Source organism: Cervus elaphus, chromosome 33 (genome assembly GCF_910594005.1).
Source record: "Cervus elaphus chromosome 33, mCerEla1.1, whole genome shotgun sequence".
Taxonomy (NCBI): Eukaryota; Metazoa; Chordata; class Mammalia; order Artiodactyla; family Cervidae; genus Cervus; species Cervus elaphus.
The window spans coordinates 7,414,875-7,442,426 of record NC_057847.1 but is presented as its reverse complement, the minus strand read 5'-3'; the positions used below and the strand labels follow the sequence as shown (position 1 = coordinate 7,442,426).

The following is a 27,552-nucleotide window of genomic DNA, read 5'->3' as shown; positions in this document are numbered from 1 at the left end:
CGTGTGGTGCCTTTTTCTTTGTTGTAAGCTGCACTAGGTCTTGGTTGCCACACATGGGATCTTTAATTGTGGCGGGCAAACTCTTACTTGCAGTGTATGGGATCTAGTTCACTGGCCAGAGATGGAACCCAGGCCCCTGCATTGGGAGCAGCCACTGGATGACCAGGGAAGCCCTCTAAAGAACTCTTCAAGTGCAACTTTCTGGATGTTCGCAGCAGCTCCGGGCAGTCCTAGTGATGATACTGTTCTGCACTCCCGAGCCCGTGTCCTCCCCGAGGGACACAGGGGCCAAGCGAGCAGACAGATGCTACCCCAGCGTCAGACCGCAGGGCCAGACTGGCTGTGTAAACTCCCTTCCAGTGATGTCCTCTTTTTACCGTTCCTCTGGTAAATTCAGTACTGTTTTCCTTGGAGCGTGTGTTTAAAAAGGAAATCCTAGATGTGTTCCAACATTACTGCCCACTTTGAGGTGGACTGATATCTACCTAGGACTTGTTTATTAAACCCACCTGCCTGAGTACTGTGACTTGATTGGAGTTTTCTTGAAGTCACTCCTGAAGCATTGTGATGGTTTTGTCTGACATTAATAGATTTTTAAAAATGATACGTGTTGGCGTATGGCTATGAAGAAAGGGGAGAATCTGTTGCTATTGCAAACCAATTATGGAGGCAACTTAAAACGGAAATCTGAATTGTAACTGTGTTTCTATTTATGTAAAATACGGTCCTTACCTTGCAGTCTGTAGTTGATGTGCACAGACACAGCAGTGGCTCGCGGGTTGCTCTTCTGCCATCTTCCTGTCCTCCTTCAGTCCCTGCATGTGTATAGGAACTTCAGTGAGATAATGGGGCATTTAACAGAGATTGCTCTGCGCAACACTGTCTTTAGTGTTTCTATTTTAAATTTGCCAGGCTGTTAATTTATATGCAAATAAAAGACACAATAAGAGAGTTCTGTGCCTATTGTGTATACGTAACCTGAAAGTAAATGCAGGATATTGATCCCAGAGGGAAAATAAGTTAAGAGCGTCTGTGTTCAAAGATTTTTGAAAGTTCTTATTTCAGGCTGAACCGTTGTTGGTGACCCGTGAAAGTCGCTCAGTCATGTCTGACTCTGCGAACGCAGGGACTATACAGTCCATGGAATTCTCCAGGCCCGAATACTAGAGTGGGTAGCCTTTCCCTTCTCCAGGGGGTCTCTGCAACCCAGGGATGGAACCCAGGTCTCCTGCATGCCAGGTGGATTCTTCACCAGCTGAGCCACCAGGGAAGCCTGAACACTTATCAGCAGTTAAGGATTTCACAAATGCTAGATTGGAAAGATAAAATAATAATTCTGCTACATTAAAACAGATTTTCTTAAGTTCAAATTTTTTCAATGCAGTTGTAGGGAAGAAGTCTTTCCCCCTTATGGACATATCAGTATGTTAATGCCTAAGAAGTCCTTTTTCGAAAAGTTACAAAAAAGAAAAAAGGCGGAAAATTATGCCAATAAGGCACCACATGATGATGCAAAAAGATGGATACAGACAAGGAAAGAAGGAATAAAAACTAAGCATTATGCTAATGGGAAACCATCATGCAAGTTAATTCGGGGGGAGGGGGGAACCTAATGGAAAACACTTGCTTCTATGCCATAAACCATCTTCGAATTCAGGTTTCATTGGATTTTTCACGATAAACGTTTCATCACCTATACGTTGGCTTGTCGTCTACTTTGTGCAAAAGCCTGGAGCTCCTAACTACTAGGGGGTCTCCCATCCAAGTACTAACTAACCCTGCTTAGTTTCCCAGATCAGAAGACATCTGGCCCGTTCAGGGTGGTATGATCTCATCAGAGGGAGGCGGCTGGCGCCAGGCGCCTTCAAAGCCCTGCGCTGCGCCTCCCTCTCGCTCTGACGTGCCGGTCGAGCCGGCCCGGGCCGCACCTTTCCACGGGGCGCGCGCTGCACTTGAGCCGCACGACCAGCGACCGAACTCGGGCCGGCCAGGCCCGGCAGCCCGGCCGACGCCGCCCCGTCCCCGCACACCGCCGCCCTGGCAAGCAAGCCTGGCCCGGCCCGGGGGCCCGGAGGGTTGCCGGGACCACGAGCGGCCGGTTAGGCGTGCAGGCCTGGGCTGCGGGTTGGCGTGAGGGGCGCGGAGGTCTGGGCGCCCACCCACCCTGGGCCTCTCCAGGCCCGCCCCCCGCTCGGGTCCCCCACCCACCCCTCCGGATCGCTGCTCAGGCCCAAGTGGCCCCAGAGGTGTCTGGCTTGCGGGCGGGCCGGCCGCCGCCGGCGACTGGAGCGCGGCAGCCCCGCCCCTTCGCCCGACCGCGGCCCCCCCTTGTCCCCACGCCGCCCGCCAAGCACAGGACCTTCCTGAGAGAGCGGACGAGCGACAGGCAGGGGCACGGGCACGGACACACACACACACACTCGCACCCACCCAGGCCAAGGGAGACAGCCGGCCGGCGCAAGCTCCTCAGCCAGAGCCAGACCCACAGCGCCTGTGAGAGGCCGGGGGTCAGGAGACTCAGAGGCAGAAGGAGATGAAGGTTCAGAGACAGACTCCCAGACGGCGAGAGGGAGATGAAGACAGACACGCGCGCGGACACACACACAAACACACACACACACACACACACAGGTGGAGACAGACAGAGGCAGACAGACACGGGAGAGAGGATGGCATCCGATCCGAGACAGACACACTGGCACAACCGTGACCACCCCAGAGAGAGGCCCTGCGGAAGAAGCCGCTTCCCCAAGGGAGGGGGCGTTCCCTTGGGGCGGCCCAGGCTGGACGCGGTGCCCCGGGGCTGGCAGTCCCCCGTGGGGTCCCCAAGACTTCCTCGCAGCTGAAGTCTCAAAGGTCCCCTTCAGCTTGGCTCCCTAAGGCAAGACCCAGCCCCCGCCCCCAGACCAGAGGGTGAGTGTGTGAGAGTGTGTGTGTGAGGGTGTCGGTGGGCGAGGCTGTGGTCAGGCCGACTGGGGGCCGGGTGCATACCCACGATGGACGGGGGAGGGTGTGGAGGCGTGGGGGTGGGGCTGGGGGTGGGGAATCTGTGTGGTCCTCTTGCTGTCTCTCTCTCCCTCTTTCTTCTTCTTCTTTTTTTTTTAAAAGGTAAGATGCTTTTATTGAAATATTGGGACTATTCTCTGTACAGCAGCAGTCTCACTGAGAGGCAGTTTTGCCTCCCAAGTAACATTTGACAATGGTTGAAGACATTCTTGATTGTTAAATCTTGGGGAGGGGTGTTATGAGTATCTCATGGGTAAAAGACACAAATGAACAATACTTCGGTTCAATTCTAAACACAGAGAATGTGCCAAATTCTCAAGAAACATTGTTCATACACTTAATTGACTTAATTTCCAAGGTCCTTATGCCTAGAGTAAGTAATCCAGAAACCACACCGTTTCTCGCCTAGCTTTACGCGGGACACGTGGGAGAACAAAAAGTAAGGTTTCACTCCATTCAATGACCTTCGTTTTCTCAGATGCAGTTTTCATAAGCTCACAAACTCCCGACCCACTCACCCTCCCCTGGGGTTGCAAATCTCTCCTTGGAGAAGCCAAAACAAAGAAAGCCCAATCCCGCACGGTGATCAGAGAAGTGCTGAGGAAACCGTCCCTCGGGGTTTCAAGGCGCTGCTCCCGCAGAGGGCCTGCCCACCTAATCACTGCCGGGCAAATGAAGGAGTTCCAACCTGCTCGAGAAACGCTCACTCAAGGGAGGCTTTGACCGCCAGAGCCCCGGGCCCAGACCCCACAGAGAGCAATCCCTCCTCAGAGCCTCAAGGGCCAGGCCTCGGGGCCCGCTCCCCCAGGGCAGAAGGTGCGAGCTAGGGCGCGAGACTGGGGCGCCGAGAGGGCCTGGGACGCCCCGCGCACCCGCCCACCCGCCCTCCCAGAGTGGAGGAGGAGCCCGCCGGTCTCCGGCCTCCACCACCCCGGCCCCCGACTTACCGCGGTGCGCTGGGGGAGGGGAAGTGTCAGGAGTGAGGGGCTAGGCCGCACCACCACCCGCCGCTCAGAGAGCAGCGCGCGGCCGCCACGAAACCGTCGCCGCCGCCGTCTCCAGCACCGATACCGACCGCCGCCGCTCCGGGCGCAGCGCGTAGGGGGCCCGACTGCGTCGCACGCCGCCCGCCCGCCATCAGAGGCTCACTGCGCGCGCTCCGCCCTCACTGTCTGTGCATTGGCTGACTCCGCCACCACTCTATCTGCATCCGCCCTGTTCTTCACTGGACCACGGGGCTTTTGAAACCGAACGTGAGGGTTGTGAGGGTTGTCTCTGCCAGACTAGGACTCTCTCCCCTCTTTCTGAGTCTCCCTTCCCTGTGCTTTGCAGCTCTTTACCTGTCCGGGGCGGGGTGTGTCTGTGTGTTTCTGTGTGTGTCTTTGTGTGTCTCTGTCTCTGTGTGTGTGTTTGTGTGTGTGTGTGTGTGTGCACACGCGCGCGAACGGTCACCTGGGAGTACTGGGCTGGGGCTCGGGCTGGGGCAGCCCCCGGGATTGCCTGAGGCATGCCAAGGGAGCCCCAGATGGAGACCCGACTGTCATCTGGTTTCCTGGAAGCCAAATCCGGAGGCAAGCCAGGCCTGCGGCGGGAGTCGGGGCCCCGGCCACCCACCGGGGGAGGGGCTGGGGCTGCGGGGACCCAAGAGTTGGGCTGCTGCTGTCTTCGAGGGCCGCCGGCAGGCCGGCTGGAAGGCAGGCGACGGCTCTGAGCGCGCCGGGTGCGAGGGGCCAGGGGCAGGTGGGGCTCGGGGCGGCCAACCGCGCCGGGGGAGCCAGGGCTAAAGGACAGGGGAGGCAGGAAGCCTACAGCACCCGGTATTCCCAGGCGGTCTCCCACCCAAGTACTAACCAGGCCAGACCCTGCTTCGCTTCCCAGATCAGACAAGATCTGGCGCGTTCAGGGTGGTATGGCCCTAGACGGAGGTGGCTGCAGCCAGGCGCCTTAAGAACCTTAAGAACCCTGCGTTGCGCCTCCCTTTTGGTCTGACTTGCCTGCCGGTCAGGCCAGCCGGCCACACCTCTCCAAGGGCCGCGGGCTGCACTTGAGCCGCACGACCTGCGACCGGACTCCGGTCGGCCAGGGCCGGCAGCCCGGCGGCCGCCCGACGCCGCCCGGCCTCCGCACACCGCCAAGCCCGGCCAGAACCCGCCTGGCCCGGCCCGGGGCCCCGGAGGGCTTCCTGGACCCCGAGTGGCCGGCTGGCCGTGCATGCCTGGGCCTGGGGTTGGGGTGAGGGGCGCGGAGGTCTCGGCGCCCTCCCGCCCTGGGCCTCTCCAGGCCCGCCCCCTGTCGGCGCCCGCGCCCACCCCCACCCCCCGCCCCACTCGCCTTCCAGGCTCAGGGCCACGTGGCCCCGGAGGTGTCTGATTCGGGCCCGCCGCGGACCGCGGCCCTCGGTCCTCTGAGCCTCCCGCGGGCGTAGGCGTAGCGCAGCCGGGGCCCTGAGTGCCCATCCTGCCCGGCACCTGCCCAGGGCCCAAACCCACCGCGAGCCACCTGCGCGGTCCACCCCAGCGCCTCAGCCCCACCCCTTCGCCCCACCGCGGCCCCCCTTGTCCCCACGCCGCCCGCCAAGCACGGGACCTTCCTGAGGGCCTTCACACTCTTCCTTAAAGAGTTCTACGTGAATTGAAGACAGGATCTACTGGATTGTCACCAACTGCTAAAACAGACAGACAACAGTTACTTTGATCCTTCTTGCCTTACTGTGAGCTGTGATGGTAGGGAACCTCATGGCTGCTGCACTCAACGCTTTCATTCATTCTCTTGTTTCAAAACAGGGATTCATTGAGCTGCATGGGAGATGAATTCTGTCATTAGAAACGTTGCCACCAGGCTTAAGAAATATATTTATAACTCATTTCTTTCAGGAAACAGGTTTCAAGATCTCCATCAGAAGTCTTTTATTAAGATAAATCACAGCTTTGTCAGGTTCTCCAGAAGTACTCTTATTTTTCACTCCCAAGGAGAAGCGCACTAATAGAACTAAATGAACCTAGTAGGTTATTTTCTCTCTAATGGCACCTGTCTTTATTCATAGGAGTCCGGTCTACGTATTTCCTGGGCTTCCCTGGTGGCTCAGGTGGTGAAGAATCTGTCTGCAATGCAGGAGCCCTGGGTTCCACGGCTGGGTTGAGACGATCGCCTGGAGAAGGGAATGACGACCTCTTCCAGTATTCTTGCCTAGAGAATTCCACGGACAGGGGAACTTGGAAGGCTACATAGTCCATGGAGTCACAAAGACTCGGACACAACGGAGCAACTAATACACGTATTTTTTACTATTTGCTTCGTAGAAGCAATCGTTCATAGCCTTTTATAGCACTTTCTAAAGAACGTGTGGTGCCTTTTTCTTTGTTGTAAGCTGCACTAGGTCTTGGTTGCCACACATGGGATCTTTAATTGTGGCGGGCAAACTCTTACTTGCAGTGTATGGGATCTAGTTCACTGGCCAGAGATGGAACCCAGGACCCTGCATTGGGAGCAGCCACTGGATGACCAGGGAAGCCCTCTAAAGAACTCTTCAAGTGCAACTTTCCGGATGTTCGCAGCAGCTCCGGGCAGTCCTAGTGATGACACTGCTCTGCACTCTCGAGCCCGTGTCCTCCCCGAGGGACACAGGGGCCAAGCGAGCAGACAGATGCTACCCCAGCGTCAGACCGCAGGGCCAGGCTGGCTGTGTAAACTCCCTTCCAGTGATGTCCTCTTTTCACCGTTCCTCTGGTAAATTCAGTACTGCTTTCCTTGGAGCGTGTGTTTAAAAAGGAAATCCTAGATGTGTTCCAACATTACTGCCCACTTTGAGGTGGATTGATATCTACCTAGGACTTGTTTATTAAACCCACCTGCCTGAGTACTGTGACTTGACTGGAGTTTTCTTGAAGTCACTCCTGAAGCATTGTGATGGTTTTGTCTGACATTAATAGATTTTTAAAAATGATACGTGTTGGCGTATGGCTATGAAGAAAGGGGAGAATCTGTTGCTATTGCAAACCAATTATGGAGGCAACTTAAAAAGGAAATCTGAATTGTAACTGTGTTTCTATTTATGTAAAATACGGTCCTTACCTTGCAGTCTGTAGTTGATGTGCACAGACACAGCAGTGGCTCGCGGGTTGCTCTTCTGCCATCTTCCTGTCCTCCTTCAGTCCCTGCATGTGTATAGGAACTTCAGTGAGATAATGGGGCATTTAACAGAGATTGCTCTGCGCAACACTGTCTTTAGTGTTTCTATTTTAAATTTGCTAGGCTGTTAATTTATATGCAAATAAAAGACACAATAAGAGAGTTCTGTGCCTATTGTGTATAAGTAACCTGAAAGTAAATGCAGGATATTGATCCCAGAGGGAAAATAAGTTAAGAGCGTCTGCGTTCAAAGATGTTTGAAAGTTCTTATTTCAGGCTGAACCGTTGTTGGTGACCCGTGAAAGTCGCTCAGTCATGTCTGACTCTGCGAACGCAGGGACTATACAGTCCGTGGAATTCTCCAGGCCCGAATACTAGAGTGGGTAGCCGTTCCCTTCTCCAGGGGGTCTCTGCAACCCAGGGATGGAACCCAGGTCTCCTGCATGCCAGGTGGATTCTTCACCAGCTGAGCCACCAGGGAAGCCTGAACACTTATCAGCAGTTAAGGATTTCACAAATGCTAGATTGGAAAGATAAAATAATAATTCTGCTACATTAAAACAGATTTTCTTAAGTTCAAATTTTTTCAATGCAGTTGTAGGGAAGAAGTCTTTCCCCCTTATGGACATATCAGTATGTTAATGCCTAAGAAGTCCTTTTTCGAAAAGTTACAAAAAAGAAAAAAGGCGGAAAATTATGCCAATAAGGCACCACATGATGATGCAAAAAGATGGATACAGACAAGGAAAGAAGGAATAAAAACTAAGCATTATGCTAATGGGAAACCATCATGCAAGTTAATTCGGGGGGAGGGGGGAACCTAATGGAAAACACTTGCTTCTATGCCATAAACCATCTTCGAATTCAGGTTTCATTGGATTTTTCACGATAAACGTTTCATCACCTATACGTTGGCTTGTCGTCTACTTTGTGCAAAAGCCTGGAGCTCCTAACTACTAGGGGGTCTCCCATCCAAGTACTAACTAACCCTGCTTAGTTTCCCAGATCAGAAGACATCTGGCCCGTTCAGGGTGGTATGATCTCATCAGAGGGAGGCGGCTGGCGCCAGGCGCCTTCAAAGCCCTGCGCTGCGCCTCCCTCTCGCTCTGACGTGCCGGTCGAGCCGGCCCGGGCCGCACCTTTCCACGGGGCGCGCGCTGCACTTGAGCCGCACGACCAACGACCGAACTCGGGCCGGCCAGGCCCGGCAGCCCGGCCGACGCCGCCCCGTCCCCGCACACCGCCGCCCTGGCAAGCAAGCCTGGCCCGGCCCGGGGGCCCGGAGGGTTGCCGGGACCACGAGCGGCCGGTCAGGCGTGCAGGCCTGGGCTGCGGGTTGGCGTGAGGGGCGCGGAGGTCTGGGCGCCCACCCACCCTGGGCCTCTCCAGGCCCGCCCCCCGCTCGGGTCCCCCACCCACCCCTCCGGATCGCTGCTCAGGCCCAAGTGGCCCCAGAGGTGTCTGGCTTGCGGGCGGGCCGGCCACCGCCGGCGACTGGAGCGCGGCAGCCCCGCCCCTTCGCCCGACCGCGGCCCCCCCTTGTCCCCACGCCGCCCGCCAAGCACAGGACCTTCCTGAGAGAGCGGACGAGCGACAGGCAGGGGCACGGACACGGACACACACACACACACTCGCACGCACCCAGGCCAAGGGAGACAGCCGGCCGGCGCAAGCTCCTCAGCCACAGCCAGACCCACAGCGCCTGTGAGAGGCCGGGGGTCAGGAGACTCAGAGGCAGAAAGAGATGAAGGTTCAGAGACAGACTCCCAGACGGCGAGAGGGAGATGAAGACAGACACGCGCGCGGACACACACACACACACACACACACACACAGAGGTGGAGACAGACAGAGGGAGACAGACCGACTGACAGAAGGCAAACGGGAGACAGACACGGGAGAGAGGATGGCATCCGATCCGAGACAGACACACTGGCACAACCGTGACCACCCCAGAGAGAGGCCCTGCGGAAGAAGCCGCTTCCCCAAGGGAGGGGGCGTTCCCTTGGGGCGGCCCAGGCTGGACGCGGTGCCCTGGGGCTGGCAGTCCCCCGTGGGGTCCCCAAGACTTCCTCGCAGCTGAAGTCTCAAAGGTCCCCTTCAGCTTGGCTCCCTAAGGCAAGACCCAGCCCCCGCCCCCAGACCAGAGGGTGAGTGTGTGAGAGTGTGTGTGTGAGTGTGTCGGTGGGCGAGGCTGTGGTCAGGCCGACTGGGGGCCGGGTGCATACCCACGATGGACGGGGGAGGGTGTGGAGGCGTGGGGGTGGGGCTGGGGGTGGGGAATCTGTGTGGTCCTCTTGCTGTCTCTCTCTCCCTCTTTCTTCTTCTTCTTTTTTTTTTAAAAGGTAAGATGCTTTTATTGAAATATTGGGAATATTCTCTGTACAGCAGCAGTCTCACTGAGAGGCAGTTTTGCCTCCCAAGTAACATTTGACAATGGTTGAAGACATTCTTGATTGTTAAATCTTGGGGAGGGGTGTTATGAGTATCTCATGGGTAAAAGACACAAATGAAAAATACTTCGGTTCAATTCTAAACACAGAGAATGTGCCAAATTCTCAAGAAACATTGTTCATACACTTAATTGACTTAATTTCCAAGGTCCTTATGCCTAGAGTAAGTAATCCAGAAACCACACCGTTTCTCGCCTGGCTTTACGCGGGACACGTGGGAGAACAAAAAGTAAGGTTTCACTCCATTCAATGACCTTAGTTTTCTCAGATGCAGTTTTCATAAGCTCACAAACTCCCGACCCACTCACCCTCCCCTGGGGTTGCAAATCTCTCCTTGGAGAAGCCAAAACAAAGAAAGCCCAATCCCGCACGGTGATCAGCGAAGTGCTGAGGAAACCGTCCCTCGGGGTTTCAAGGCGCTGCTCCCGCAGAGGGCCTGCCCACCTAATCACTGCCGGGCAAATGAAGGAGTCCAACCTGCTCGAGAAACGCTCACTCAAGGGAGGCTTTGACCGCCAGAGCCCCGGGCCCAGACCCCACAGAGAGCAATCCCTCCTCAGAGCCTCAAGGGCCAGGCCTCGGGGCCCGCTCCCCCAGGGCAGAAGGTGCGCGCTAGGGCGCGAGACTGGGGCGCCGAGAGGGCCTGGGACGCCCCGCGCACCCGCCCACCCGCCCTCCCAGAGTGGAGGAGGAGCCCGCCGGTCTCCGGCCTCCACCACCCCGGCCCCCGACTTACCGCGGTGCGCTGGGGGAGGGGAAGTGTCAGGAGTGAGGGGCTAGGCCGCACCACCACCCGCCGCTCAGAGAGCAGCGCGCGGCCGCCACGAAACCGTCGCCGCCGCCGTCTCCAGCACCGATACCGACCGCCGCTCCGGGCGCAGCGCGTAGGGGGCCCGACTGCGTCGCACGCCGCCCGCCCGCCTTCAGAGGCTCGCTGCGCGCGCTCCGCCCTCGCTGTCTGTGCATTGGCAGACGCCGCCGCCACTCTACCTACATCCGCCCTGTTCTTCACTGGACCACGGGGCTTTTGAAACCGAACGTGAGGGTTGTGAGGGTGGTCTCTGCCAGACTAGGACTCTCTCCCCTCTTTCTGAGTCTCCCTTCCCTGTGCTTTGCAGCTCTTCACCTGTCCTGGGCGGGGTGTGTCTCTGTGTGTGTCTTTGTGTGTCTGTGTGTGTGTCTGTGTGTGTGTGTGTGTGTGTGTGTGTGTGTGTGCGCGCGCGCGAACGGTCGCCTGGGAGTACCAGGCTGGGGCTCGGGCTGGGGCAGCCCCCGGGATTGCCTGAGGCATGCCAAGGGAGCCCCAGATGGAGACCCGACTGTCATCTGGTTTCCTGGAAGCCAAATCCGGAGGCAACCCAGGCCTGCGGCGGGAGTCGGGGCCCCGGCCACCCACCGGGGGAGGGGCTGGGGCTGCGGGGACCCAAGAGTTGGGCTGCTGCTGTCTTCGAGGGCCGCCGGCAGGCCGGCTGGCCGGCCGGCTGGAAGGCAGGCGACGGCTCTGAGCGCGCCGGGTGCGAGGGGCCAGGGGCAGGTGGGGCGAGGGGCCAGGGGCAGGTGGGGCTCGGGGCGGCCAACCGCGCCGGGGGAGCCAGGGCTAAAGGACAGGGGAGGCAGGAAGCCTACAGCACCCGGTATTCCCAGGCGGTCTCCCACCCAAGTACTAACCAGGCCAGACCCTGCTTCGCTTCCCAGATCAGACAAGATCTGGCGCGTTCAGGGTGGTATGGCCCTAGACGGAGGTGGCTGCAGCCAGGCGCCTTAAGAACCTTAAGAACCCTGCGTTGCGCCTCCCTTTTGGTCTGACTTGCCTGCCGGTCAGGCCAGCCGGCCACACCTCTCCAAGGGCCGCGGGCTGCACTTGAGCCGCACGACCTGCGACCGGACTCCGGTCGGCCAGGGCCGGCAGCCCGGCGGCCGCCCGACGCCGCCCGGCCTCCGCACACCGCCAAGCCCGGCCAGAACCCGCCTGGCCCGGCCCGGGGCCCCGGAGGGCTTCCTGGACCCCGAGTGGCCGGCTGGCCGTGCATGCCTGGGCCTGGGGTTGGGGTGAGGGGCGCGGAGGTCTCGGCGCCCTCCCGCCCTGGGCCTCTCCAGGCCCGCCCCCTGTCGGCGCCCGCGCCCACCCCCACCCCCCGCCCCACTCGCCTTCCAGGCTCAGGGCCACGTGGCCCCGGAGGTGTCTGATTCGGGCCCGCCGCGCACCGCGGCCCTCGGTCCTCTGAGCCTCCCGCGGGCGTAGGCGTAGCGCAGCCGGGGCCCTGAGTGCCCATCCTGCCCGGCACCTGCCCAGGGCCCAAACCCACCGCGAGCCACCTGCGCGGTCCACCCCAGTGCCTCAGCCCCACCCCTTCGCCCCACCGCGGCCCCCCTTGTCCCCACGCCGCCCGCCAAGCACGGGACCTTCCTGAGGGCCTTCACACTCTTCCTTAAAGAGTTCTACGTGAATTGAAGACAGGATCTACTGGATTGTCACCAACTGCTAAAACAGACAGACAACAGTTACTTTGATCCTTCTTGCCTTACTGTGAGCTGTGACGGTAGGGAACCTCATGGCTGCTGCACTCAACGCTTTCATTCATTCTCTTGTTTCAAAACAGGGATTCATTGAGCTGCATGGGAGATGAATTCTGTCATTAGAAACGTTGCCACCAGGCTTAAGAAATATATTTATAACTCATTTCTTTCAGGAAACAGGTTTCAAGATCTCCATCAGAAGTCTTTTATTAAGATAAATCACAGCTTTGTCAGTTTCTCCAGAAGTACTCTTATTTTTCACTCCCAAGGAGAAGCGCACTAATAGAACTAAATGAACCTAGTAGGTTATTTTCTCTCTAATGGCACCTGTCTTTATTCATAGGAGTCCGGTCTACGTATTTCCTGGGCTTCCCTGGTGGCTCAGGTGGTGAAGAATCTGTCTGCAATGCAGGAGCCCTGGGTTCCACGGCTGGGTTGAGACGATCGCCTGGAGAAGGGAATGGCGACCTCTTCCAGTATTCTTGCCTAGAGAATTCCACGGACAGGGGAACTTGGAAGGCTACATAGTCCATGGAGTCACAAAGACTCGGACACAACGGAGCAACTAATACACGTATTTCTTACTATTTGCTTCGTAGAAGCAATCATTCATAGCCTTTTATGGCACTTTCTAAAGAATGTGTGGTGCCTTTTTCTTTGTTGTAAGCTGCACTAGGTCTTGGTTGCCACACATGGGATCTTTAATTGTGGCGTGCAAACTCTTACTTGCAGTGTATGGGATCTAGTTCACTGGCCAGAGATGGAACCCAGGACCCTGCATTGGGAGCAGCCACTGGATGACCAGGGAAGCCCTCTAAAGAACTCTTCAAGTGCAACTTTCTGGATGTCCGCAGCAGCTCCGGGCAGTCCTGGTGATGACACTGTTCTGCACTCTCGAGCCCGTGTCCTCCCCGAGGGACACAGGGGCCAAGCGAGCAGACAGATGCTACCCCAGCGTCAGACCGCAGGGCCAGACTGGCTGTGTAAACTCCCTTCCAGTGATGTCCTCTTTTCACCGTTCCTCTGGTAAATTCAGTACTGCTTTCCTTGGAGCGTGTGTTTAAAAAGGAAATCCTAGATGTGTTCCAACATTACTGCCCACTTTGAGGTGGATTGATATCTACCTAGGACTTGTTTATTAAACCCACCTGCCTGAGTACTGTGACTTGACTGGAGTTTTCTTGAAGTCACTCCTGAAGCATTGTGATGGTTTTGTCTGACATTAATAGATTTTTAAAAATGATACGTGTTGGCGTATGGCTATGAAGAAAGGGGAGAATCTGTTGCTATTGCAAACCAATTATGGAGGCAACTTAAAAAGGAAATCTGAATTGTAACTGTGTTTCTATTTATGTAAAATACGGTCCTTACCTTGCAGTCTGTAGTTGATGTGCACAGACACAGCAGTGGCTCGCGGGTTGCTCTTCTGCCATCTTCCTGTCCTCCTTCAGTCCCTGCATGTGTATAGGAACTTCAGTGAGATAATGGGGCATTTAACAGAGATTGCTCTGCGCAACACTGTCTTTAGTGTTTCTATTTTAAATTTGCTAGGCTGTTAATTTATATGCAAATAAAAGACACAATAAGAGAGTTCTGTGCCTATTGTGTATACGTAACCTGAAAGTAAATGCAGGATATTGATCCCAGAGGGAAAATAAGTTAAGAGCGTCTGCGTTCAAAGATGTTTGAAAGTTCTTATTTCAGGCTGAACCGTTGTTGGTGACCCGTGAAAGTCGCTCAGTCATGTCTGACTCTGCGAACGCAGGGACTATACAGTCCGTGGAATTCTCCAGGCCCGAATACTAGAGTGGGTAGCCGTTCCCTTCTCCAGGGGGTCTCTGCAACCCAGGGATGGAACCCAGGTCTCCTGCATGCCAGGTGGATTCTTCAGCAGCTGAGCCACCAGGGAAGCCTGAACACTTATCAGCAGTTAAGGATTTCACAAATGCTAGATTGGAAAGATAAAATAATAATTCTGCTACATTAAAACAGATTTTCTTAAGTTCAAATTTTTTCAATGCAGTTGTAGGGAAGAAGTCTTTCCCCCTTATGGACATATCAGTATGTTAATGCCTAAGAAGTCCTTTTTCGAAAAGTTACAAAAAAGAAAAAAGGCGGAAAATTATGCCAATAAGGCACCACATGATGATGCAAAAAGATGGATACAGACAAGGAAAGAAGGAATAAAAACTAAGCATTATGCTAATGGGAAACCATCATGCAAGTTAATTCGGGGGGAGGGGGGAACCTAATGGAAAACACTTGCTTCTATGCCATAAACCATCTTCGAATTCAGGTTTCATTGGATTTTTCACGATAAACGTTTCATCACCTATACGTTGGCTTGTCGTCTACTTTGTGCAAAAGCCTGGAGCTCCTAACTACTAGGGGGTCTCCCATCCAAGTACTAACTAACCCTGCTTAGTTTCCCAGATCAGAAGACATCTGGCCCGTTCAGGGTGGTATGATCTCATCAGAGGGAGGCGGCTGGCGCCAGGCGCCTTCAAAGCCCTGCGCTGCGCCTCCCTCTCGCTCTGACGTGCCGGTCGAGCCGGCCCGGGCCGCACCTTTCCACGGGGCGCGCGCTGCACTTGAGCCGCACGACCAACGACCGAACTCGGGCCGGCCAGGCCCGGCAGCCCGGCCGACGCCGCCCCGTCCCCGCACACCGCCGCCCTGGCAAGCAAGCCTGGCCCGGCCCGGGGGCCCGGAGGGTTGCTGGGACCACGAGCGGCCGGTCAGGCGTGCAGGCCTGGGCTGCGGGTTGGCGTGAGGGGCGCGGAGGTCTGGGCGCCCACCCACCCTGGGCCTCTCCAGGCCCGCCCCCCGCTCGGGTCCCCCACCCACCCCTCCGGATCGCTGCTCAGGCCCAAGTGGCCCCAGAGGTGTCTGGCTTGCGGGCGGGCCGGCCGCCGCCGGCGACTGGAGCGCGGCAGCCCCGCCCCTTCGCCTGACCGCGGCCCCCCCTTGTCCCCACGCCGCCCGCCAAGCACAGGACCTTCCTGAGAGAGCGGACGAGCGACAGGCAGGGGCACGGACACGGACACACACACACACACTCGCACGCACCCAGGCCAAGGGAGACAGCCGGCCGGCGCAAGCTCCTCAGCCACAGCCAGACCCACAGCGCCTGTGAGAGGCCGGGGGTCAGGAGACTCAGAGGCAGAAAGAGATGAAGGTTCAGAGACAGACTCCCAGACGGCGAGAGGGAGATGAAGACAGACACGCGCGCGGACACACACACACACACACACACACACACAGAGGTGGAGACAGACAGAGGGAGACAGACCGACTGACAGAAGGCAAACGGGAGACAGACACGGGAGAGAGGATGGCATCCGATCCGAGACAGACACACTGGCACAACCGTGACCACCCCAGAGAGAGGCCCTGCGGAAGAAGCCGCTTCCCCAAGGGAGGGGGCGTTCCCTTGGGGCGGCCCAGGCTGGACGCGGTGCCCTGGGGCTGGCAGTCCCCCGTGGGGTCCCCAAGACTTCCTCGCAGCTGAAGTCTCAAAGGTCCCCTTCAGCTTGGCTCCCTAAGGCAAGACCCAGCCCCCGCCCCCAGACCAGAGGGTGAGTGTGTGAGAGTGTGTGTGTGAGGGTGTCGGTGGGCGAGGCTGTGGTCAGGCCGACTGGGGGCCGGGTGCATACCCACGATGGACGGGGGAGGGTGTGGAGGCGTGGGGGTGGGGCTGGGGGTGGGGAATCTGTGTGGTCCTCTTGCTGTCTCTCTCTCCCTCTTTCTTCTTCTTCTTTTTTTTTTAAAAGGTAAGATGCTTTTATTGAAATATTGGGAATATTCTCTGTACAGCAGCAGTCTCACTGAGAGGCAGTTTTGCCTCCCAAGTAACATTTGACAATGGTTGAAGACATTCTTGATTGTTAAATCTTGGGGAGGGGTGTTATGAGTATCTCATGGGTAAAAGACACAAATGAAAAATACTTCGGTTCAATTCTAAACACAGAGAATGTGCCAAATTCTCAAGAAACATTGTTCATACACTTAATTGACTTAATTTCCAAGGTCCTTATGCCTAGAGTAAGTAATCCAGAAACCACACCGTTTCTCGCCTGGCTTTACGCGGGACACGTGGGAGAACAAAAAGTAAGGTTTCACTCCATTCAATGACCTTAGTTTTCTCAGATGCAGTTTTCATAAGCTCACAAACTCCCGACCCACTCACCCTCCCCTGGGGTTGCAAATCTCTCCTTGGAGAAGCCAAAACAAAGAAAGCCCAATCCCGCACGGTGATCAGCGAAGTGCTGAGGAAACCCTCCCTCGGGGTTTCAAGGCGCTGCTCCCGCAGAGGGCCTGCCCACCTAATCACTGCAGGGCAAATGAAGGAGTCCAACCTGCTCGAGAAACGCTCACTCAAGGGAGGCTTTGACCGCCAGAGCCCCGGGCCCAGACCCCACAGAGAGCAATCCCTCCTCAGAGCCTCAAGGGCCAGGCCTCGGGGCCCGCTCCCCCAGGGCAGAAGGTGCGCGCTAGGGCGCGAGACTGGGGCGCCGAGAGGGCCTGGGACGCCCCGCGCACCCGCCCACCCGCCCTCCCAGAGTGGAGGAGGAGCCCGCCGGTCTCCGGCCTCCACCACCCCGGCCCCCGACTTACCGCGGTGCGCTGGGGGAGGGGAAGTGTCAGGAGTGAGGGGCTAGGCCGCACCACCACCCGCCGCTCAGAGAGCAGCGCGCGGCCGCCACGAAACCGTCGCCGCCGCCGTCTCCAGCACCGATACCGACCGCCGCTCCGGGCGCAGCGCGTAGGGGGCCCGACTGCGTCGCACGCCGCCCGCCCGCCTTCAGAGGCTCGCTGCGCGCGCTCCGCCCTCGCTGTCTGTGCATTGGCTGACGCCGCCGCCACTCTACCTACATCCGCCCTGTTCTTCACTGGACCACGGGGCTTTTGAAACCGAACGTGAGGGTTGTGAGGGTGGTCTCTGCCAGACTAGGACTCTCTCCCCTCTTTCTGAGTCTCCCTTCCCTGTGCTTTGCAGCTCTTCACCTGTCCTGGGCGGGGTGTGTCTCTGTGTGTGTCTTTGTGTGTCTGTGTGTGTGTCTGTGTGTGTGTGTGTGTGTGTGTGTGTGTGTGTGTGTGCGCGCGCGCGAACGGTCGCCTGGGAGTACCAGGCTGGGGCTCGGGCTGGGGCAGCCCCCGGGATTGCCTGAGGCATGCCAAGGGAGCCCCAGATGGAGACCCGACTGTCATCTGGTTTCCTGGAAGCCAAATCCGGAGGCAACCCAGGCCTGCGGCGGGAGTCGGGGCCCCGGCCACCCACCGGGGGAGGGGCTGGGGCTGCGGGGACCCAAGAGTTGGGCTGCTGCTGTCTTCGAGGGCCGCCGGCAGGCCGGCTGGCCGGCCGGCTGGAAGGCAGGCGACGGCTCTGAGCGCGCCGGGTGCGAGGGGCCAGGGGCAGGTGGGGCGAGGGGCCAGGGGCAGGTGGGGCTCGGGGCGGCCAACCGCGCCGGGGGAGCCAGGGCTAAAGGACAGGGGAGGCAGGAAGCCTACAGCACCCGGTATTCCCAGGCGGTCTCCCACCCAAGTACTAACCAGGCCAGACCCTGCTTCGCTTCCCAGATCAGACAAGATCTGGCGCGTTCAGGGTGGTATGGCCCTAGACGGAGGTGGCTGCAGCCAGGCGCCTTAAGAACCTTAAGAACCCTGCGTTGCGCCTCCCTTTTGGTCTGACTTGCCTGCCGGTCAGGCCAGCCGGCCACACCTCTCCAAGGGCCGCGGGCTGCACTTGAGCCGCACGACCTGCGACCGGACTCCGGTCGGCCAGGGCCGGCAGCCCGGCGGCCGCCCGACGCCGCCCGGCCTCCGCACACCGCCAAGCCCGGCCAGAACCCGCCTGGCCCGGCCCGGGGCCCCAGAGGGCTTCCTGGACCCCGAGTGGCCGGCTGGCCGTGCATGCCTGGGCCTGGGGTTGGGGTGAGGGGCGCAGAGGTCTCGGCGCCCTCCCGCCCTGGGCCTCTCCAGGCCCGCCCCCTGTCGGCGCCCGCGCCCACCCCCACCCCCCGCCCCCCTCGCCTTCCAGGCTCAGGGCCACGTGGCCCCGGAGGTGTCTGATTCGGGCCCGCCGCGGACCGCGGCCCTCGGTCCTCTGAGCCTCCCGCGGGCGTAGGCGTAGCGCAGCCGGGGCCCTGAGTGCCCATCCTGCCCGGCACCTGCCCAGGGCCCAAACCCACCGCGAGCCACCTGCGCGGTCCACCCCAGTGCCTCAGCCCCACCCCTTCGCCCCACCGCGGCCCCCCTTGTCCCCACGCCGCCCGCCAAGCACGGGACCTTCCTGAGGGCCTTCACACTCTTCCTTAAAGAGTTCTACGTGAATTGAAGACAGGATCTACTGGATTGTCACCAACTGCTAAAACAGACAGACAACAGTTACTTTGATCCTTCTTGCCTTACTGTGAGCTGTGATGGTAGGGAACCTCATGGCTGCTGCACTCAACGCTTTCATTCATTCTCTTGTTTCAAAACAGGGATTCATTGAGCTGCATGGGAGATGAATTCTGTCATTAGAAACGTTGCCACCAGGCTTAAGAAATATATTTATAACTCATTTCTTTCAGGAAACAGGTTTCAAGATCTCCATCAGAAGTCTTTTATTAAGATAAATCACAGCTTTGTCAGTTTCTCCAGAAGTACTCTTATTTTTCACTCCCAAGGAGAAGCGCACTAATAGAACTAAATGAACCTAGTAGGTTATTTTCTCTCTAATGGCACCTGTCTTTATTCATAGGAGTCCGGTCTACGTATTTCCTGGGCTTCCCTGGTGGCTCAGGTGGTGAAGAATCTGTCTGCAATGCAGGAGCCCTGGGTTCCACGGCTGGGTTGAGAAGATCGCCTGGAGAAGGGAATGGCGACCTCTTCCAGTATTCTTGCCTAGAGAATTCCACGGACAGGGGAACTTGGAAGGCTACATAGTCCATGGAGTCACAAAGACTCGGACACAACGGAGCAACTAATACACGTATTTCTTACTATTTGCTTCGTAGAAGCAATCATTCATAGCCTTTTATGGCACTTTCTAAAGAACGTGTGGTGCCTTTTTCTTTGTTGTAAGCTGCACTAGGTCTTGGTTGCCACACATGGGATCTTTAATTGTGGCGTGCAAACTCTTACTTGCAGTGTATGGGATCTAGTTCACTGGCCAGAGATGGAACCCAGGACCCTGCATTGGGAGCAGCCACTGGATGACCAGGGAAGCCCTCTAAAGAACTCTTCAAGTGCAACTTTCTGGATGTCCGCAGCAGCTCCGGGCAGTCCTGGTGATGACACTGTTCTGCACTCTCGAGCCCGTGTCCTCCCCGAGGGACACAGGGGCCAAGCGAGCAGACAGATGCTACCCCAGCGTCAGACCGCAGGGCCAGACTGGCTGTGCGAACTCCCGTCCAGTGATGTCCTCTTTTCACCGTTCCTCTGGTAAATTCAGTACTGCTTTCCTTGGAGCGTGTGTTTAAAAAGGAAATCCTAGATGTGTTCCAACATTACTGCCCACTTTGAGGTGGATTGATATCTACCTAGGACTTGTTTATTAAACCCACCTGCCTGAGTACTGTGACTTGACTGGAGTTTTCTTGAAGTCACTCCTGAAGCATTGTGATGGTTTTGTCTGACATTAATAGATTTTTAAAAATGATACGTGTTGGCGTATGGCTATGAAGAAAGGGGAGAATCTGTTGCTATTGCAAAACCAATTATGGAGGCAACTTAAAAAGGAAATCTGAATTGTAACTGTGTTTCTATTTATGTAAAATACGGTCCTTACCTTGCAGTCTGTAGTTGATGTGCACAGACACAGCAGTGGCTCGCGGGTTGCTCTTCTGCCATCTTCCTGTCCTCCTTCAGTCCCTGCATGTGTATAGGAACTTCAGTGAGATAATGGGGCATTTAACAGAGATTGCTCTGCGCAACACTGTCTTTAGTGTTGTAAGAGGGTCCTCCTCGTTGGAAAAGTTAAAGCAAATCTGGTGCAAACATGGATTGCCGCCAGGAGATCAGCGCCGGCCAGCTCCTTATTTCTCGAGTGCGGACTCAGGACACAGCCCAGTCGCCAAGCTCGGTATGTCCACTCTGGAGAGGAACCCTGGTGAGGAGACGTGGCCTCCCAGACGTACCTGCCCTGAGGAGCTGCCCTGGCTCAGCCCACGATCATTGCACACGGAAAGCGTGAAGGCTTTCTCGTCCGTCTGGCCTCTAAGTGCGAGCGTGACGGTGGTGGGCTCACCCTGCACAGATGCGCTTGTTTTCAGCATATCTGCTCCGCTCTCTGTGCCCCGGAGGGCTCACCAGAGCCACCTTTTGAGAAATGGAGGTGCTGAGAGTTCCCCGGAGGTTTGATGAAGAGTCTCAGTAAAGGAGCTTCTTATGAGTTGAGTTTAACCCGCGGTGACCACAAGCAGCAGCCCCCCGCGAGGAGGCTGCCCCCCAGGGATGGGGTACAGCAGGTCCCCAGGAGCCCGCCTGCCCCCTGGGGGCTCAGCTGTCTCAGCCGGCGATGCCGCGGGGTGCCGTTGCTGGAGCCCCCGCAGCTTCCTCTGATACAGAGAGACCCAGTCCCTGGCGGGCACCTGCTCAGGTCCGTGCCCCCAGAACCCAGAGCTGGCCGCTGTGCCCTGCCTGGGCGAGAGCCTTCTAAGCGCGCGGCGTTCACAGCTCCTGGAGAATGCCTCCCTGCACTCAGCGGCGCCCCCCGGGCGTTCTGTCCTCTCGCCGTCTCCCCTGGCTCAGGCGGTCAGCGCTGCATGCGAAGCGCTGGGGCTCCCTCCTTGTGGCTGGGACCCAGTGTTAGGAGGGCAGGGTCGTTCCAGGAGCAGGCCTGGCATGTTCTCCCTGCGCTGATGATGGGGCGGTGGGGGCCGGCCTCTGCCCCCGCCCGCCCCTCCGCGCCCGGGCTCCCGGTTCTGCCACCTGTCCTCTCTGCCACTGCTGCCCTGGCCGGGGTGTGGCTGGTCCCGGGGCCCCCTAGACCTCAGGAAACGTCTGGTGAGCACAGGAGATGGAGATACTCACGGCCACGCCGCCAACCGCCAGTCCCGCCCGCACGCTCCTCTCCCTCCCCGGGCGGCCCCACCTCAGGGCGGCCGTTCTCGGCTTTTGGTGGAAAACAAAAATGTCGTTTCACATTCAATTTGTTCTGGATCAGTGTCTCTCTTAGGTATTGGTTAAACATATGAATAATCCATGTTTAATCTCACGTTGTGTTTGTTTCAGGAACTTGAAGTTGGTAGACTTGCTCCCTGTAGAACAGACTCGATGCCTGTCTCCCTTCTGGGACCGCGGTTGAGCCCTGGGGCCTAGTGTTCTCTTCTGTGGGTGTGCTTGCCGGGGTGGGGGTGGGGGGCGCTCTTTGCATGAGATGTTGGGATTGAGGCCTTTGCATGGCTGCTGCCTGCTGCTCTGACCCTGTGACCCTTGTCTCCAAGTTCGGTTGCCCCTCCCCTGCAGAGTGAAGGTGCTCCTGTCCCCCACTCACCAGTCCTAATCGTTCTGCTCTTTTGTATCCCTAACCAAGTAACATCAGGAGGATGAGGAGGGAAGCTGGGCTCAGGTTGGAGACTTTCTGTAATGTATTCTTCACTATATATATAGCAACAAAAAGAATGGGAGGATGAGAATTTGTAATTTACTTTTCTTGATGTTTTCAGCACCTTGATTTAGTCAGAATACTGGTAACGGTTTGAAAGCATTAGCCGAAGCAAAGCACAAGATTAAAGAGAACGTCTCATGGACAGTTTTGAACATCTCTGGTAGTTAATTCTCATGGACATAAATCTCTTTGATACACGTTCTTTCCTGCAAAGCCCTATGGCTTGGGCAGCTACTTGGGTGGTGTGTTTCAGTCCCCGGTGGGGTAGCGTCAGTTACGAGATCTGCTAATGAGAAAATCATGTTTAAATAAATTTCCAACACAAGAGTTGCCATAGAGACGCTGCCTCTGTCGGTATTTACCGTGGACTGTCCTAATCCTATGTGTTCCAAAGTCTTTCCTACTGATGGACTTCTCAGAAATTGAGCCTACTCTTGCTTAATGCACATGTTGAATTTGTAGGTCCCCAGTTGAACTCAAAAGCAAAAACTCTGTCACAACTGTTTTGCAACCTTGCTTTGAGACAGTTTGATTGAAAACAGTGATTTTCCTGCCTGTGACCCCACCGACTTTGTTCTGTGACACTCGACAAGTCCAAGTCTACCAGGTGTGGGCAGGAGTTTCCCTGAGGGGCTCCCTAGTGGCAGTGCTGTGTATGGACCCTGAAAGATACCTGTGTAACCAAAGAATCAAAGGAATTCTGAATCAGAGTTTTCCTGACCACAAGCTGAGAGGTGAAACACCCATTTCCCTCTATTTGTGCTTCAGAAGTAAAGCCAATTATATCACTTAACAGAAGAGCAAAGTGGCTATAATATGATTCTGTGAACTCCCCCTCGCCTTGATGCCAGGAGCCGTTATGGGGGGTCCCGCCCGTGACAAAGTCATGAAGAAAATACTGGGCAGGCAAGGCCGTCCGGGACCCCATCCATGGCGAGGTCATGAGGAAAATACCTGACAGGCAAGGCCGTCTAGGATAAGGAACCCTCCAGGTTGGCCTCGGCCTCTACCCTACCCTATATCCTCCCCCTTTATCTGCTGTTGTTCTTATTTGCCCTGCTGCAGATTCTTGTGTTGCCTGCCGAGAGCTCACCTGCTCTTCTTTCACTGAATAAAGACCAACTTAAAAGCTAATTAATAAATCTCCTGGACACTGGTACCCTATGAAGGGGCCAGGGATGAAGGAAATGCTTCAATTCAATCCCTTTTGCTGGCATTCTGGCTTGTTTGATAAATATGTGCTCTCATTGCACAAAATGCTCATGATTGTTCTAAACATCCCAAGCACAGTACACTAACAAAAGAAACTATTAAGCATAGGCCCCTTCGCGGGGTGAGAAAAGCTCCACAAATATTATAGCCACATATACGCCTAATAGAAAATAGTTTAGATAGAGATTAGCTGGCGACTTCTTGCAGGTAATTAACTTTTAGACTAAGAGCCTATTTTGTGCCATATCTGCTGTTTTTGCAATCCTTTGCATTTCTGTTCTGTGAAAAATGTAATCCTATCTAGTTCCCATGGAGATGACACCTAATAGAAAGAAAATAGATTAACCACAAAAAAGACAGGGTCGGCTACTGAAGTTGCTTAAAGTTGCACCAGGTGCAAGCCATAAATTGTCAACAGGCCTGAAAGCCAAAAGATATTATACATAGAGATTGACCATTAATAAGGCCCTAATAGGCACAGAGCCCTTTGGGGGGTGAAGAAGCCCTATTAAAAAATACAAAAAATATTGTTTTAAAAGTGGTTATTAGATCAACGTTAGATTGATGTTAATGTGCTGAGGTTGTGCAGTAGAAACTATTGTTAATGTAGTTGCAGATCTAGTAAAATAAGAGTTTAGCCCTAGTGTAAAAACAATAAGATAATTGTTAATTTTAACCAAGAGCGCTAAACAGGGGCTGCCTCACCAGAGACACAGAGTCTTTGTGTGTTAAACTTTTTACATAAATTTAACTGAAAACTTCTGCAAAAAGACTGACTTTTATGTTAACAAGATTGTATTTCTATTATGTTACAACTTGCTGTACCATGAGACTCCCAATTTTCTGTTTTCTGCTAACCTCAAGGCCAGAAGATAATGTACAAAAAATCTATGGGAAAAGACTCTCATAAACAGAAAATATACAGAGCACACCTGGTTTTGTGAAGGACAAGCTGATGTTGTTAAACTAAGTCTGTATGCTTATCTGCCCCTTAGAAATGTACCAACTTAGGGTATAAAGGCTATGGTGAAAAATAAAGCAACTGCCAGACTCTGCCGCACCTTCCTGGTCTGGTCTCTCTCTCTCTGTCTCTCTCTCTCTCTCTCATTCACCGACGCCGTTCATCCTGAGGGTTCCCCTGGATCCTGCTGGGGCTGGACCCCGGCACCTTGACTTAGGTATTCTGTGCCTCTGATCCAGATAAATATCCTCATTAATTATTTAATCCAGTCAGTAATGACCATCAGTGAATTGAAAAGAGCGCATTTCACTGTTGCTTAAATATCAGTATATTTTACACTAAGAGGCAGAACTTTGCCTGCATCTTGGGAATTACGCTGACATATAAATTAAGCTGAACGTTTGCTTTTTGCAATGGAAATCCAAATAAGGATGAGCCATGTCAACGACGCCAGAATTGCTAAGTTTTGGCCTTCAGCGTAAGCAAGGACCCCTTTCTGTGAAGCCATCAAGGGCAGATGACGTAACGTGCATCTCCCCTGTGCTGGCACACAGTGACCTGCTCCTGAGCCAAAGGGAAGTTTGAGATGGCCTCGGGCTCTCCGGCAGAAGACATCAAGCTGTGGTCAGAGATTTTAATGTCTTAATTTAGCCAGTAGCATCACCCAGGGGTCTGCATGGGACTGTGCTATCCACTGGTGGTACCGGATTGAACGGGATCCATGCCATCACTCTCACCTTGTTCAGAGTTCAGAAAACTGATTTGTGTTTGTGACCGTTTCAGTGATGGAAAAACAGACCCTACAGAGTCTCTTCTGTGCCAAATGTTCTCTTTCCCTGAGAGAGCCCTGTTGTGTGCATTTTTTCCACGGGCTGGGATGACAGCCCAGGAGATGTGGGTCTCCCTGGGACTGAGCCTGATCCTCCCAGGAACTTATATTATCGACCACTAAAATGTGAATAGACTATATAATGAGTGAACAAAAATGAGGAGGCTTCTCCTTCCATGGAGTCCTCTATTTAGCAAAGTCTTTGCATTCTGTGTCTATTTAAAAATCCATAATCAACAAGTAAGAAAATAATACCACATATTCATGCTCTATGTGTCAGGCTTATGAGATGAGAGTTGTAATTGAAAGAGTGAAAACACATGATACTGTGATGATGTAAAAATGTTTCATGTTTATCTCCACTCATGATTATTTATAGAAATGTATTTTCTAATAGAAAGTTGGTTTTTTTTTCCTATTAGAACTTGTGTTCTTGTTGGAGTTTTTACGATTCCTTCTAGCTTTTTTGGTGTAAATAGTAGATCAGAGGCCAATTTCTGAAACAATCCACGCTGGTAGTCAGGAAGTATTAGGTCCAAGAATTCCATAACGTACGGAATTCCTCAGCACATACCTTAGTCTTCTTGGACTGAAGAACGTCAAGTGCCTTCTTTGGTGTGTATGTATATACGTGTCAGGTGTCTACTGTCACTGTGCAGATCTTGCACATATTCCATTAGATCTATTCCTGAGGAGTTCATAGGTTTTGATGACATTATAATAAAGGGTATTCTTCAAAATGTCAATTTCTGGCTTATTTCTAGTATTTAGAAATAGAGTGCATTTTTACATGTTGACCTTGTATACTGCAACTTTGCTGAACTCACTTTCATGCTTGTAACTGTTTTGTCGATTCATTTTCCATGTTAATCATCATGTCATCAGCAAAGACAGTTGTATTGCTTTTTCAGTTCATGTGATTTCGATTTCTTTTTTCTTGTCTTGTTACAGTGGCTAGGAGTTCCAGTACAGAGTGGAATAAAAGACATAAGAGCAGACGTCCTTGCTCTGTTCCTGATCTTTGGGAGAAAGCACCATATGATGTCAGCTCTACATGTTTCATAGATGCTATTCCTGAGGTTGAGGCAGTTTTCTTCCGTTCCTAGATTGCTAAGATTTCCACATATCAATGATGAATATTGTCAGATGCCTTTTCTCTATCTTTTAAGGTAATACTGTGGTTTTTATTTTCAGCCCATTGATGTGGTGGATTTCACTGATTTTTTCCAAATGTTGGCCTAACCCTATGTTCTTGGGATAAACCCTGCTTGTCATGATACCTTGTACTTTTCAATGACAACTGATTTCCTGATGAGTCTTTAAGGAATTTTGCACCTGTGTCTCAGAGGCATACTGATATTCTTGTAATATGTTTGTGTGGTTTTGGTATCAAGAGAATTCTGGCCTCAGAATGAGTTGGGTGTTATTTTTGTCACTATTTTGGAATAGTTTGTGTTAACTGGGATTTTCTTCATAGCTGTTTGTTAGGATTCACTGGTAAAGTCATTTAGGGTAGAGATTTTGTGTGTGTGGGTGTCTGGGTGGATAGGATTTCTAACTACAGATTTGAGTTTTAATAGATCCAGGTCATCTGTTTCTTACTGAGTGGCTCTCATAGGTTGTGTCTTTCAAGAAAGTAGGGTATGTTATCTAAGCTGCCTAACATTGTTCACAGTTTGCCCTATCCTTCCAGTGTCTGTAGGATCTGTACTGATGCTCCCTCTGTGATTCTTGACATTGGTAGTTTATGTCTTCTCTTCTTTCTTCATCACTCTGCTTAGTCAATTTTACTGATACTTCTGAAGAACCTGATTTTAGTTTCTTCATTTCGTTTTGTTTCTCTGGTTCCCATTTCATTGATTTTTGCTCTTTCTTTTTCTTCTTTCTGCTTACTGTGGATTTCATTTGTTCTTTTATTAGTGTTTTAAGATCGAGTCTTAGACTATTGACTCACAATCTCTCTCATTTGTGTAAGTATTTAATACTCTCCGTTTCCCTCCAGGTGCTGATTTAACCATGTCCTGCAGTTTTTAGCATATTGTATGTTCACTGTTATCCACTTCAAATTATTTCCCGTTTCATTTGTGATTTCTTCTTTGCCACATGAATTCTTTAGACATATGCTAATTTCCTGATGTTTGGGAGATTCCTGGATATCAGGGTTTTTTTAAATTGCTATTTTGATTCTGCTGAGATCAGAAAACATCCTTTGCATGATTTTAGTCACTTTAAGTATGCTGAGATTGGTCTGTCTTTTGAAGAATGTCTTGTGTCCCCTTGAAAAGAGTGTTATCGTGCTGCTGTTGGACGGAGTGCTCTATAAAGTGTTCAGTGAGATCAGGTTGGGTGATAGTGCTGTTTAAGAGGGCTTCCCTGGTACCTCAGATGGTAAAGAATCTGCCTGCAATGTGCGAGACCTGGGTTTGATCCTTGGGTTGGGAAGATCACCTGGAGGAGCATTGGCAACCCACTCCAGTATTCTAGCCTGGAGAATTGTTTAAAAGCTTCTACATCCTCACTGACCTTGGATGGTTGTCTGCTTGGCTTCCCTGTTCAATCAGTTATTGAGTCACTGAGAGGAAGATTGAGGTCCCTGACTGTAATTGTGGGTTTGTCTATTTCTTCTTTCAGTCGAGTTTAGTTCTTGTATTCCTTATCTCTTCTTTTTAAACCTATTTTTAAATCACTTAACTGACTTTGAAATGAGCAGATGTTTTGCTAGAGAAATTTAGAAAACAAAGTGTTCAAACTAAAATTAAAGCCAGCCAGAGATGTTTTTAGTGAGTAGAGTTAGGTTGATCCTTCAAACTTGTTCATGAGTCATGGTCATTCTTTGTTGATATATTATTAT

General features: G+C 53.8%; 1 protein-coding gene and 3 pseudogenes across 1 annotated transcript in view; all 4 read right to left on the bottom strand.

The window, feature by feature from the left end:
* Positions 1–27,552, bottom strand: part of LOC122688479 (liprin-alpha-1-like) — a 363,309-nt gene that overhangs the window by 293,910 nt on the left and 41,847 nt on the right. The gene's annotated exons all lie outside the window — the stretch shown is intronic.
* On the bottom strand, positions 4,809–4,927 carry LOC122688902 (annotated as a pseudogene).
* Positions 11,207–11,325, bottom strand: LOC122688900 (annotated as a pseudogene).
* Positions 17,609–17,727, bottom strand: LOC122688899 (annotated as a pseudogene).